At 42.1% G+C, this 13,838-nt stretch overlaps 1 long non-coding RNA gene across 1 annotated transcript; it reads right to left on the bottom strand.

The window, feature by feature from the left end:
• Positions 1 to 718: 718 nt before the first annotated feature.
• Positions 719 to 3,294, bottom strand: LOC143809307 (uncharacterized). Its single transcript, XR_013222208.1, has 3 exons — positions 3,214 to 3,294; positions 1,234 to 1,313; positions 719 to 956 (listed from the first exon to the last, which is right to left on the bottom strand). It is a non-coding gene; the product is annotated as an uncharacterized LOC143809307 (long non-coding RNA).
• Between the last annotated feature and the right edge of the window lie 10,544 nt (positions 3,295 to 13,838).

Raw genomic sequence — 13,838 nt, 5'->3', positions numbered from 1 at the left:
TAGATCATAGACTGCACATGAGTCAACAGTATGATGCAGCTGCAAAAAAGGCAAACACAGTTCTAGAATGTATTAAGAGAAGCATAGAGTCTAGATCTTGTGAAGTCATTATCCACCTGTACTCCTCCTTGGTCAGGCCTCATCTGGAATACCGTGTCCAGTTCTGGGCAGCACATTGTAAAAAAGACATTGAAAAACTGGCGCAAGCTCAGAGAAGAGCTACCAGGATGGTGAACGTACTGCATACTATGTCCTACGAGGCATGGTTAAAGGATCTGGGAATGTTTAGCTTGCAAAAAAGAAGGCTAAGAGGAGACTTAAGAGCCATCTACAAATATCTGAAGGGATGTCGCATGGAAACACGAGAAGCAATGGAATTAAACTGAAAGGGAGAAGATACAAATTAGATATTATAAAAAACTTTTTGACAGCGAGGGTGATCAATGAGTGGAACATGCTGCCATGAGAGGTGGCGAGTTCTCCTTCAATGGAAGTCTTCAAACAGAGGCTAGACAGACATCTGCCTGAGACAGTTTAGTGAATCCTGCGCTGCATTGAGCAGGGGGTGGACACGATGACCCTGGAGGCCCCTTCCAACTCTAACATTCTGTGATTCTATGATTCTATGAATAATAGAATGTCAAATCCCATATTCTAGCATCTTCATGGTGTCATCTTATTGGGGGTTTACTATATCATGAAAAACGTCTCTCTAGAGGACACTGAAAGGAATGACCTTTATGTTTTATTACCCGTGCTGGGGTGTTGGTTCCTTTTCCAAGAGACGTCATAAATAAAGTCATAAACTAGAAGGAAGCGTGTTCTGAGGATCCCATAGATAGAAGAGGAGTTGTTGGATATTCTTACAATGTCATCTTGGTCCAATGCTTGGGGTCCATGGTCTGACTTAGCACCTGAAGATGGAGGAAGTAACACCTCAGTGATGCAAGCTCTACCTAAACACAATATGAAAAATAGGAGTACAACGTCCAATTTAATAAGAAAATGTCAATTTTATTAATTACTTACAAATAAATAATACAGACTAGGATCAGGTGGTGATGGCTACCAATGTCCAGACATGCAGATAGACTATTGGGCAATAAGTAAAGTGCTTAGTGCATAGTATCACTTGAGGGACATAATAGTAATGGGCAAAAAAATATATATAACACCAGAAGTCATGGTAAATGCGCGCATAATACATAAAGCCCCCAAATTAGCCATGCTTACCCATAGTGTATCAGAGTCAGGACACGCGCCACGCCAACACCGACGAGTGTTTCGCTTTTCTTTCTCAAGGTGCGCTCTACCTAAAGAAATAAATGTGCTATTTCCATGTATGACTCTTCGGCTCTAAACCATATATACTGTGTTTTGCTGGAACATCAAGATCTAGAAATTGAAAAAAAGTCATGTGTTTCTGTGGATGGCCTGTGTGTACATCGGCCTCCACTATCACAGTACGCCATGTTGGACACACTCAATATTACAGCTCTCCTCTGAGAATCACTCAACTGGCAGAGAAGGATGCGTTGGACCTCATTAGTTTTTTAGATTGCTCTGGTTGAATTTTGGAAGTTAATTTTGCCAGAGGTTGTGTTGTTTTTATTCGCTGCATCCTTAGGTATTTTACTCCACCCTACCCCCTATTAAAGTAAGGGTTGTGGCTTTTCCAAAAGTTACAATTCATGACTCTTCATACATGGAGAGAGTGGTATTAAATAACCAAAAGTTGGACATTTTTGCGTAAAATTAACATTCCCAACTCTATGAGTTTAAGACTAGGTTCACACTTGTGTTGGAACCTCCATTAGGACACAAATTCCATCATCCTTATGGGAAAACACCAGCGTACTGCACTCATTTTTCCTTTAGAGTGACAGCCATAGAACAGAACCCAGACAGACCCCATTACAGTTCCTTATAATTAAAAACTCTGGTCAGGCACGTTAGATACTTGTTCGCATCATGAAGTTAAAAAATCCAACAAGGCCGATGAGTTTTTTTCTGCCGATGAACAGTCTTTTGCTGGCCTGATTTTGCCTAATGTATCTTGAGGCCTTAATAAGAAGTGCATTTACTTGTAATAAAAAGTCTATTTCCAACGGGGTCTAAGAGATCACCAATTCACCAATTTTGGCTGGACCGGCCAACCACCTGATGTGTATGGGGGTATTCTGAGTCTCCACTGCGAGATGATGTTAGGGGGCAGAAGAATTGGGCAGTAGGAATTTCTACCTCTGATCCTTTTCCTTTCAGGGGAGATAAGCCTCCGCTAGAAGAGTCTGGCAGCAGCCTTCTCTTCTCTCCTTCTAGAAAACACATGAAAGCCCAGCTGAGCCAAGAGCTCCCGTGTAAGGGGTTAGCGGTCTTCTGAATGGATGTTTGGGCAGCTTAAGGGGTTGTATCTACCTCCAAATCAGTCTAAAAGGTTCAGTGGGAATGCAACAAGAGCAAATACTGGCCTCCACTTTAAGGTGTACCTTTAACTAGATCTAAGGGATGTATTAATTTCCAGATTGGTCTGCTGGATTTATCTTTAAGTGGGTCTGAGGGGTGCGTCTACTTCAAAATGAGTCCATTGGGTGTGCTTATGTCTAGATGAGTCCAAGGGGCGTGTCCATCTCTAAATAAGTCTGAAAGGAGCCTATCTAAAATAGTTTAATGGGTCCGGTTTATCCATAGATGATTCAAGTCCAAAAAAGTCTAATTTACCTTTAAATAAACCTAAGGGGTGTGTCTGTTTCCAATGGTTTTATCTCTAAGTGAGTCAGAGGGGTGTGTCCATTTTTATATGAGTCTAAGAGGCGTGTCTATCTGTAAACGAGTCTGGGGGGTGGAGTTTCAGTGCTGGCTTTATCTGAACAATGTATCCTAAAAGGGCAGAACCGCTAATGAGTCTTCAAGGGCAGCCATTTTGATAAAGATTCACAGAGAATCAAGTGTGACTTAAATGAAGGCAATAAAGGAGGGTTTCATGGATGGCGAAGGAAATAGACAAATGGTTAATACCGAAATATAATCAACGACTGTGGTAATATTGAAGCTTCACATGTACGACACAACGCAGCTTTCCGGATGCCCTTGCAATATACAATGTGCCAAAATCATAGGCCTCATCCTGGTGAACTTTTTTTTTTACATTTTTTTCTTGCTCGTCCCCCTCCCCACAGGAAATATTTCTGTCATAGAGTAACTGTTATTTGTAACCTCCATAGCTTCGCCTCCCTCTTTCCTTCCTGCTCTATCTCACTCTCTCTTTCTCGTTCTCTCTCGTTCTCTCTCAGGGGGGAAAAAAGGTCATTGCGCAAATGATTAGTCAGAGCTCAGTTGCTATAGCAACCATCTCATGTAACTGGGACAGGCATGCATTCAGGACAAGAGAGAGGTCGACCATTAGCAAGTGCTGGAGAGCTACAGCCTTTGTATCTACTTTCAAGCAAGACTCCATGAAGCCCCTGCTGCCTGCTTTACCCGGACAGGTCTCCGCATAATTACTGAATTTAGTTTATTACTAATTTGTATTTATTTATTTTTTACTAGAAATTATTCCGTTTATTTAATTTTCTAACATGCTTATGTTTTTATCTGTGTCCTATTTTTTCTATTTTTGTCTTTATTATTTATTATGCTATTTATTTATTGTTCTGTTTATGCCACATATATATTTTTATTATTATTATTATTATTATTATTTATTTTAATTTTTTGTATGTCATTGCCTGTACCTGTATGCTAATCTCTATTCTTATAGAATTTTTTCTTACAAATTATTTAAAAGTACATATTTCTCTCTATATTTTAATTTTCTTATTGTATACTTAAATTGTAAAAAAATAGGAATATGTAATTTATGTAATGAGATTATATATTTTTATATATATATATATATATATATATATATATATGTATATATGTACTACACTTTTTTCAGCATATGGTATTTTATGTTACTCAGATTGTCTATAGGTTTGTGTTTTTCTCCAAGGGCAACCACTTGCTCACATCCACGAGCAGTAAAAAGCTCTAGTCTCTTTATATCCCTGTGCATTTGTGGCCGATTCAGTATACCATACTGTATCATCATGGTATATGCAAATTATGTTATTTTTTTGTCAATTTTTTATTAAATTAAGTTATATTTTATTGGTTGTCAATATTTCTTGCAAGTGTCGCCAATATGTTATATGACAGCTTTCACATACTGTGCTAAAAAAGTTCAATCAACAGCACTCAATCAATAATTTGACAGATTTGACATCATACCCCCTGTATATCTCTGATTTCATATGGAAATAGACTCAAGTTTTAACCCATGAGAGATAAGGTGTCCAAAGGAACAGAAAAAATGTATATGTTGCATCAGATGACGTATTACCTGGGAATTCTCCTCAAGAAACTTCGCTACCTATTATGTTGCTGCACAAATGCACTATATGGTGGCATAGAGACTCTTTGCCTCTGTATGCTCCCTGGTGGTGTAGTGGTGGTCCAGTGGTCTAGTGGTTAGCAATTGAATATTGCATAAAGGTAAAATTGAGCAAATAGATTGGTAGGCCTCTGATTTAGGGGCCAGGAATACTGCAAACCTCCTAGTGCCTCCTCTGAACTGTAGAGGTGCCGGAGATGCCGCAGATTGTAGGTTTGTAGTCTAAAGACGTGGTTGCTGGATCTTCTTGCTTAACTCTACCACACATATAGATGAACCAATCTCCATTTAATGTGGGCCATGCACTGACCCCAACACTTAAGAAACAGTTGTTGGTTACATTTTTTTTTGTTATTTCCAATGACAGTGGCCTGGTATAAGTGCTAAGATCAAATAGGGATAATGTTATGGGGGGCTAATAAAAAAACAGGGGTGTAGCTACAGGGGATGAAGAACTGGCAGCCATACTGGGACCTTAGTGTCAAGAGATGGGCCAAAAACTACTCTCCCACAAAGGAAGACACCAATATTATAGATGGCACATGGTAGGTTGGTGAAGTTCTCCTATAGGTTTTGGTAGGTTGGTGAAGTTCTCCTATAGGTTTTGTATTAGGGCCACAAGCTTTAAAACCACCCCTGAAGGGCATAGTTAGGAGAGATCCATTACCCAGGTGCCACTTCGGCTTGGCTTAAGTACTTAGATACATTTCTTAGGCAATTAAATTAAACTTTAAAAGAAGATATATATTCAAAGTGGTGAAGGGGACATTGCAATATCTTTACAACACTTCAGCCCTTGAAGAAGCCTATTAGAGTCGAAACATTGGTTTCTCTACTGTTCCATAAATGGGCAGCAGTTAATGCTCTAAGACCCCATACACGGAAGTTAAGCTGCTGCCAGATCATACAGATGTGGGGGAGTCGGTCCAGATAGCTTCCGGCCCAATGATCACTTGGCCAACAGCTATTGAATGTGTATGGGGGCTTTCCTCTTATATTTTCTCTTCATGGCCTGAAGAAGAGGAATTTGATGATTTTTGGTAGCAGTTGCCCATTTGATACCATCGTGACTCTATTTGGATGCTTCATCCATTTATTTGGATAAAATCTATACTTAAAACAGCACGTTAGTACCTGGAAATGGCTGATAACAGAAAACAATATTCACTTAGCCAGCAAGTGGAAATAACTTAGGTTTTGTGTCTTTTCTTGATGTCTATGTTCCATTCTGTATTCTTCCTCTTTAAATAGGTTTTCTATGGTCTTTAGACCTCCACCACGCAGCGTCCAAGAAGATATTTTGGCCCGATTTTAGCAGTCTGATAGAAGCACATCTTAAAGGGTTTTTCCACAGCTTATGTATACATAAAATCAATGTAAGAAGTCAGGTTACTTTGTAAATATATTTTATTCCTTACCATATCCTGATAATGAGCTATAGGCTGTATTATATTCCAGAGCTGCATTCACAATTCTGCCGGTCATCATTAGAAACAACTTACAACTAAGCTTGATATCAAACACATCTTGAATGGTTTATCTCCGCTCCAATGCTGCATGCTAACAAAGTTTCTATATAATGTTCTGTGCAGATATGTAGCCAACAAGGAGTACTGGGAGATTTCAGCTCTGAAGCTTGCATAATTGTAAATGCAGCTGTGCTGTAGTGTGTGTGGGGGGGGCAGATAGTTTTTCTTCTCTGACTACAAATAACCAGTGAAATCTGTATGCAGGCATATAGCCAGAAAAATATACTTGCAGATTTAAGCTCTGAAGCTTGTAGAATTGTGAATGCAGCTATGTATTTGAGTAAGGCTACGTTCACATTTGCGGTCAGCGCCGCAGCGTCGGGCGCCGCAGCGGCGCCGCATGCGTCGTGCGCCCCTATATTTAACATGGGGGCGCATGGACATGCGTTGTGCTGCGTTTTGCGCCGCATGGCCGCAAGCGTTGGACGCAAGAAACGCATCAAGTTGCATTTTTTTTGCGTCCAACTTTCGGCCAAAAACGACGCATGCGGCGCAAAACGCAGCGTTTTAGCGTGCGTTTTGCCGCGTTTTTGTTTGCGTTGTGCGCTGCGGCGCCGACGCTGCGGCGCACAACGCAAATGTGAACGTAGCCTAACTCTACAATACTGCAGTGATGACAATTAGTTTTCCTTCCCTGACTAAAAATAGCCAGTGAAAGCTCTATGCAGGCATATCGCAAGCAAAATATACAGGCAGATTTCAGCTCTGAAGCTTGTAGAATTGTGAATGCAGCTCTGTATTTGAGTAGCTTTTCTATGCTGCAGGGGTGGCAATTAGTTTTTCTTTTCAGACTACTAGCAATTGGTGAAAGCTCTATGCAGGCACATAGCCAGTGATAAATACTCTTGAGATTTCAGCTCTGAAGCTTGCCGAATTGTAAATGAAGCTACATATTTGAGAAACTCTATAATACTGCAGGGCATACATTTAGTTTCTCTTCCCTGACTACAACTAACTGGTGAAAGCTCTGTGCAGGCATATACCAGCAAAATATACTGGCAGATTTCAGCTCTGAAGCTTGTAGAATTGTGAATGCAGCTTTGTATTTGAGTAACTTTTCTATGCTGCAGGGGTGGCAATTAGTTTTTCTTTTCAGACTACGAATTGGTGAAAGCTCTATGCAGGCATATAGCCAGTGATAAATACTCTGAGATTTCAGCTCTGAAGCTTGCAGAATAATGAATGCAGCTGCATATATGAGTAACTCTATAATACTGCAGGGGCTACAGTTAGTTTTTCTTCCCTGACTACAACTAACTGGTGAAAGCTCCGTGCAGGCATATACTGGCAGATTTCAGCTCTGAAGCTTTCACAATTGTAAATACTGCAGTGTACTATTTTATAAAAACCTATGATTGCTCTGGTGCCTGAAGGAGTAAGAGCCCTGAGTGCCACACAATAGAAGCGCTAGCATAATCAATGGCAAGTGGTAGGCGGAGGCACTTGGCACAAAGAGCATATATAACTTTTCTCTCTCTCCAGAATGCAAAAAAATAAATGAAAAAATGTGTTCCGTATATTCCCCAGTTCTCCGCTCCATGGTATTATACATTTATGAGGCAGCAACAATTTCCCACGTTATATCATGGTCCTCAGCCCACGACCACTCTTCAAGTTGATTCAACCGGTACCAACACTTACAATACATTATTGTAATATCCTGAAGTTGCAAGAATATGCTTCTGATTTATTCCTGTATTGAAAACCTTGAATATTTAATTTAATATTAATCTAATGTTCTACATAGGCACAAGGGGAGCAAGGCTCGAAATGATGAGATTCCAAAGAAAGAGCTCACCAACCAACATATAAAAAAAGGAAACACAATAATGTATATCTTCTGCTCCACATATAAGGGGACGCATGTAATATTCCACTCTAAAAATGTAAATGTCACACAATGCAGGCATTTATTTTCAAGTATAAGACGTTGTCTGGGAAGGGTCTCCAGTAGGTATGTAAATGTGAACCCTAGATGGATGATAATTTCATTTTTATTTGATTATTTCTTCTATCCGTATTTATGTGGGATGAAAAAGCAGATGGCGGTATATCAGACGTTAACAGTAGAATATTCCCATTCTTCACAATGAGATCATCGTATAGATAGTGGAGAGATTGTGCAAACATTTTTAAGAACAATTTTCAATTGCCAATGGTTTATATTAAAGAGATAAGAAAATAAATATGGCAACCTTATTGGGGGTGTGGAGATGGTTAGTCACGTGCAACTCTTACCGGTTAGGCCACTTGTGCATTTTCTCATGTGCCCTAAGTTCGTAACCATCTATGGTATAATGGAAAGAGGGTCATTAGGAACACATTATTAGAGCTCTGCTTCTTTCAAAAGAAGGTGGAGCTTTTACTTACTCCTTAGCAATCAACATGAAGACCCGCCCCTGAGGGGAATGCTTGGTAAGAAGAGAAGGGAATCCAGGAATGAGATATACAAATAAGTAGTCAAGTACCCATTCCATCATTAAGGTTTCAGGACTGAAAAAAACTGGCAGAGGTTTTGGTTGGAAAAGTTTTGTGGGGCTAGAGGATGGATAATAATTAGTGACCTATGTTTTCTATGTTTCTTTTAAAAGAAGGTTGAGTTTTAACAGTTTTGAGTATTTGAAATTATCAAAATGAAGACCCTCCCCTGAAGGGAAAGCTTGGTAAGAAGAGAAAAGGTTCCAGAAATGAGATACACATGAAAGTTTTTAGTACCAAGGACAAGCCTCAGTTCAGCAAGAAGTTCAGAAAACCAGCTCCAGATCCATATAATGTTTTCATGTGAGATACCATCAGACCAGTGGTGGTGAATAAACCAGAGAAGTAGCTTAGGCAGCTGCTATAGGGTCTGTAGAAATGAAGGCCCTCCTCTGAGTGGAAAGCTTGGTAAGAAGAAAAGGGTTCCAGAAATGAGATACACATGGAAGTTGTTAGGACCAAGGTCAAGCCCCAGTTCAGCAAGATGTTCAGACAACCAGATCCATATAATCTTTTCATGTGACATACCATCAGACCAGTGATGAATGAACCAGAGAAGTAGCTTAGGTAGCTGCTATAGGGTCTGTAGAAATGAAGACCCTCCCCTGAGGGGAAAGCTTGGTAAGAAGGGAAAGGGTTCCAGAAATGAGATACACATGGAAGTTGTTAGGACCAAGGTCAAGCCCCAAGTCAGTAAGATGTTCAGAAAACCAGATCCATACAATCTTTTCACGTGACATACCATCAGACCAGTAGTGTATGAACCAGAGAAGTAGCTTAGGCAGCTGCTATAGTGTCTGTAGAAATGAAGGCCCTCTCCTGAGGGGAAAGGTTGGTAAGAAGGGAAAGGGTTCCAGAAATGAGATACACATGGAAGTTGTTAGGACCAAGGTCAAGCCCCAGTTCAGCAAGATGTTCAGAAAACCAGATCCATATAATCTTTTCATGTGACATACCATCAGACCAGTGGTGTATGAACCAGAGAAGTAGCTTAGGAAGCTTCTATAGTGTCTGTAGAAATGAAGGGCCTCAGCAAAGGTTGGCCATATTCTAGTTGCCAAAGAAAAGAGCCTTGGCCTCATTGTCAAGCATTGGGGTAAAACTGTATAAATGGTCATGTCCCCCTAACCTCCTACAAGGGTATGTGGGTCCAAGTTGGGAACCAGAACTAGAGAGAGGATATTTTTAGTTTTTTTCTTGCTGCGCTGATGTGTATTATATAACAGTGTTGACCATAAATACCCATCATGTTCTCGCTGTCATTTTCTCAATGTAATTATGATACTGAAAGCATTTCATTACTATCGACAAAGCCATTGTTTTGCCGTTCACTAGTTTTCATACATGTCTCCTATCTCTTTCCAGCATCCGACCATTAACTTGACAGCTTCTAGTTTCTTCTTTGAAATCACCAATTAGAAAATACTATAACAGCCATTTGTCATGTGGAAAACAGGGCAACACTTAGGTTAATGTGGATAGAGAAGAGATTGCACCAACACAGGGGCAAATATTAATGCCCAAATTGCTGCTCACAACACCCTTTGATTTAATACGTTTGCTAATGTCTTAGCAGGCATAATCATATGATGCAACAATAGGGATTCCAGGTACAGTCATACCTGGGTCTTGGTCCATAAGGTGGTCCAAGACACCAGTATAATGCATAGTACATGATAAATGGGGCACTGTTATAGAGGTTGCATTGAGGCCGAGGAGCTTCTTGTAACACCTCGGGTTGGGTTATTATGGATGAAGATTATTTATCAAACTTTGTGACATGCCAAAATTATTAGATGAAGATGAGTCCTCAAGAGCATTTTCATTGATATCCTCACAGTTCGGCATGGCTGAGCTATCGATTAAGAAATGACTATACCTCATCACCCTAAAATCCTCGGTCACTATAAATGCTCGATCCTTGAAGTAAAAATGGCACAACTTGGGCTACAAAAATATTTTTTACAGCCAAGACCAATATCCTTTTCTTCCAAAATCCCAAACATGGGAGGTGAATTTAGTACTTATCGGGGCACATATTAAGAAGGACAAAAAACAGTAGGATGGCACAGTGCCCTCATAATCTTATGGTGCTGGTAAAAAGAAGGAACGCTGCATGAGTGCAACCTGCCCATAAGGAACAGCAATGTCAGACCACATTTGTTAGGACTAGAGAATCTGGTAGGCCTAGGATTTGTCCCAATAACAAGTCCTAAAGGCCAGGAAAAAGATGCCCTATTTCAAGGTGACTTTAGAGCTAATCAATCGTCTCTATTTCTAATGGTCTGATTAACAATTATTAATGCCCGTTTGCTAGGAGGGTAAGCCCTCAGAAACATTTCCCAATGAACCCCAGGCTAAGACAGAGCAAGAGGGATGGGCTCTACGAAAGAGGGATTGTCCAATTTCAACAAGTGCTCTTCTTTCATGGACATAATAATAACAACTTTGAGGGCTGTATCTTATGTATAAATGCCCCTGGAGGGCTGTGTCTATGGTGTAAACAACCCTTGAGGGATGAGTCTATGATATAAACACCCCTGGTGGGCTGGGTCCATGGTATAAATGCTCCTGGAAGGCTGGGTCTATAGTATAAATGTCCCTGGCGGGCTGAATATATGGTATAAATGCCTCTGGAGGGTTGGGTCTATGGTATAAATACCCCTGGATAGCTGGGTCCATGGTATAAATGCTCCTGGAAGGCTGGGTCTATAGTATAAACATTCCTGAAGGGCTGAATCTATGGTATAAACGCCTCTGGAGGGCTGGGTCTATGGTATAAATACTCCTGGAAGGCTGGGTCTATGGTATAAACATCTCTGGAGTGCTGAATCTATGGTATAAACTCCCCTGGAGGGCTGGATCTATGGTATGAACACCTCTAGAGGGCTGGGTCTATGGTATAAATTCCCCTAGAGGGCTGGGTCTATGGTATAAACTCCCCTGGAGGGCTGGGTCTATGATATGAACACACCTGGAGAGCTGGGTCTATGGTATAAACTCCCCTGAAGGCCTGGGTCTATGATATGAACACCCCTGGAGGGCTGGGTCTACGGCATAAATTTCCCTGGAGGGTCTATGGTATAAACTCCCCTGAAGGGCTGGGTCTAGGGTATGAACACCCCTGGAGGGCTGGGTCTATGGTATAAACTACCCTGGAGGGCTGGGTCTATAGTATAAACTCCCCTGAAGGGCTGGGTCTATAGTATAAACTCCCCTGGAGGGCTGGGTCTATGGTATAAATGCACTTAAGCACATGTGACAGCAAGATGGATCATGCCTGTTTATTAGGCTATTGTTGTATTTCTGAAGATCATTAGGAAAGTTTCAGAAAGTTTAGTTTATTTATCTAGAAGACTAAGGACAGTTGAGGATTTACTCAAGGAGTCTTTGGTGAAGAAATATGTGTTAGTCATAAGATACACATCACTGACGAGTTAATACACAGTCACAATCCCAAGGTGTTTCATCTCAATAAACATCTTCAGCTCTCAGTTTCAGGAAGAAGGACGATGTTGAAATTTCCTCTTGCTCAACAACTCTGCTCATTCGATGCATGTGAATAATGATCAAGCAACATAATATTCGGGCCAAACAAAGGGCTTCAAAAGTTTCATAAACTTCCAGGAAAGCACAGAATAGTGTGGTTTTAGGTTTCTGATTCTTAACATGTAACTCAACTCTTAATAAACTTTAGCAATGGGTGCATTTGGTAAGTTTGCCCCAAATCTAGAGGTTGCTCCAGGTTGGGAGCCATAAGAAGGTCCATGGGGTCATAAGCAGGGTTATAGTGGATGTGTATTATGTACTTGATAGGGAAGATGAACAACATGTCACTGACCTTGTGGTAAGGGGTGCCAAGTGGCATGGAGGTGAGGTTTGGTGCCAGCTGAGTGTTGGACATAACATTGGGAGAATACAATGATGAGATAAGACAGTAGGGATTAGACAGGTCGGGGGGATATGTTTGTGTGATATGGACCCTAAGTACTGAATCTTGAAGTAAATGCAGCGCCCCAGAGTCCTGGTCGTTGCAGTACTGTGGCTCCGCCGCTAAGGGGGGCTATGGTACGTCTGATGGCACTGAAGGAGTTCATCTGACCAGGTATCACATACACCAATACATTTCACAGTCGGGCCTCCAGGGGGAGCTAAGGGTGCTATTTATTAGGCCACTCCTCACCACTGTGGGTAAACTGGGGGTCAGGCAGGAAGTGAGACAGAAAGCTGACTGGGTTGGAACCAGGCAACACCTTGTGGCAGAGGGTGTTGTGGGGGAATATTCGGTAGGGTCCCTGTCAGGTTTGGGACCCTGACAGAGGCCTGGCTACAAGAAAGAACGTCACGGGACCGTGCCTGCTCAGCATAGCGGCGGTGCCCTAAGAAAGGATTAGAAGTGAGATATATTGTGCTGAGTGAGAAACGAGATCAAAGCAAGAGGAGAAATACCAGTAGGAGTCGTGCTGTGAGACCGAGGCAACATCCTACTGAGGCGCACAGCCGGCGGCCGGAATGCCGAGGAAGTATTTATATATCTAGCTCCAAGCAATACTTCAAACCAACGGCAGGACAGTCAGTCTCAGGCGGGCTGTCTCACATACATCACCTATGAAGACATGGGGGGCGCACTAGGAGAGGGGCGACTCTAGGGTCCCGGAAGAGCTCCGAGCCTACTCGTCATACGGGTGCCGTCCTAACCAGAACATCAGGGAGGGACGGAGGAGAAGAACATCATCCGAACGAGTTGTGAGGGAACATCAGAAACAGACACAACAGTTGTGGGGTACTATCCCGTAAGCACAGCAGGGGAGGACCACAACACTTAGCGCTAGCAGGAAGGCACAGATTTCCACCTGCAAAGAGAACTCTGGAGGTGCCATTGGGCCGGCCGGACTTGCGTAGCCTGGTGAACCGTATTCCGGACTGAGGACCCAGAGATCTTCAGTAAAGAGGTAAAGAGACTGTAACCTGGTGTCCTCGTTATTTACTGCACCGCACCACCACCACCATCCACATCTATCAGATACTGTGCGCCCTTCGGCAGGGTCACGGACCAGGGCCTAGCCACCGTGACAACCCCAGAGCAGAGACTCAGAGGCCCGGTACCGGGTACCCCTCGGCCCTGCGGCAGTGGGGGCGCTACATAAACATGAGCTAAACCACAGGTTGCTTACCAAGGTGTTTGCTTGGCAGCCACCAATGTGGGTCAATGTCAACCTACAGGTGCCTGGGAATTATCTAAGGACAGATTGGCTTGATTGACCTGGCATTGGCACAGCCATGGAGCCGAAAAAGGTGGCCCCTTACATAATTGTGTTAAAGACTAATGATGAGCGAATGTGCTTGGGCAAGGTGTTATCCGCCATGCTCGGGTGCCCGCTAGGGCCATTGGGTACTCA

The sequence above is a fragment of the Ranitomeya variabilis genome, chromosome 2 (assembly GCF_051348905.1).
Source record: "Ranitomeya variabilis isolate aRanVar5 chromosome 2, aRanVar5.hap1, whole genome shotgun sequence".
Classification (NCBI taxonomy): Eukaryota; Metazoa; Chordata; class Amphibia; order Anura; family Dendrobatidae; genus Ranitomeya; species Ranitomeya variabilis.
Note: the sequence above shows the minus strand (reverse complement) of the source record. Positions and strands in the feature narration are given on the sequence as shown.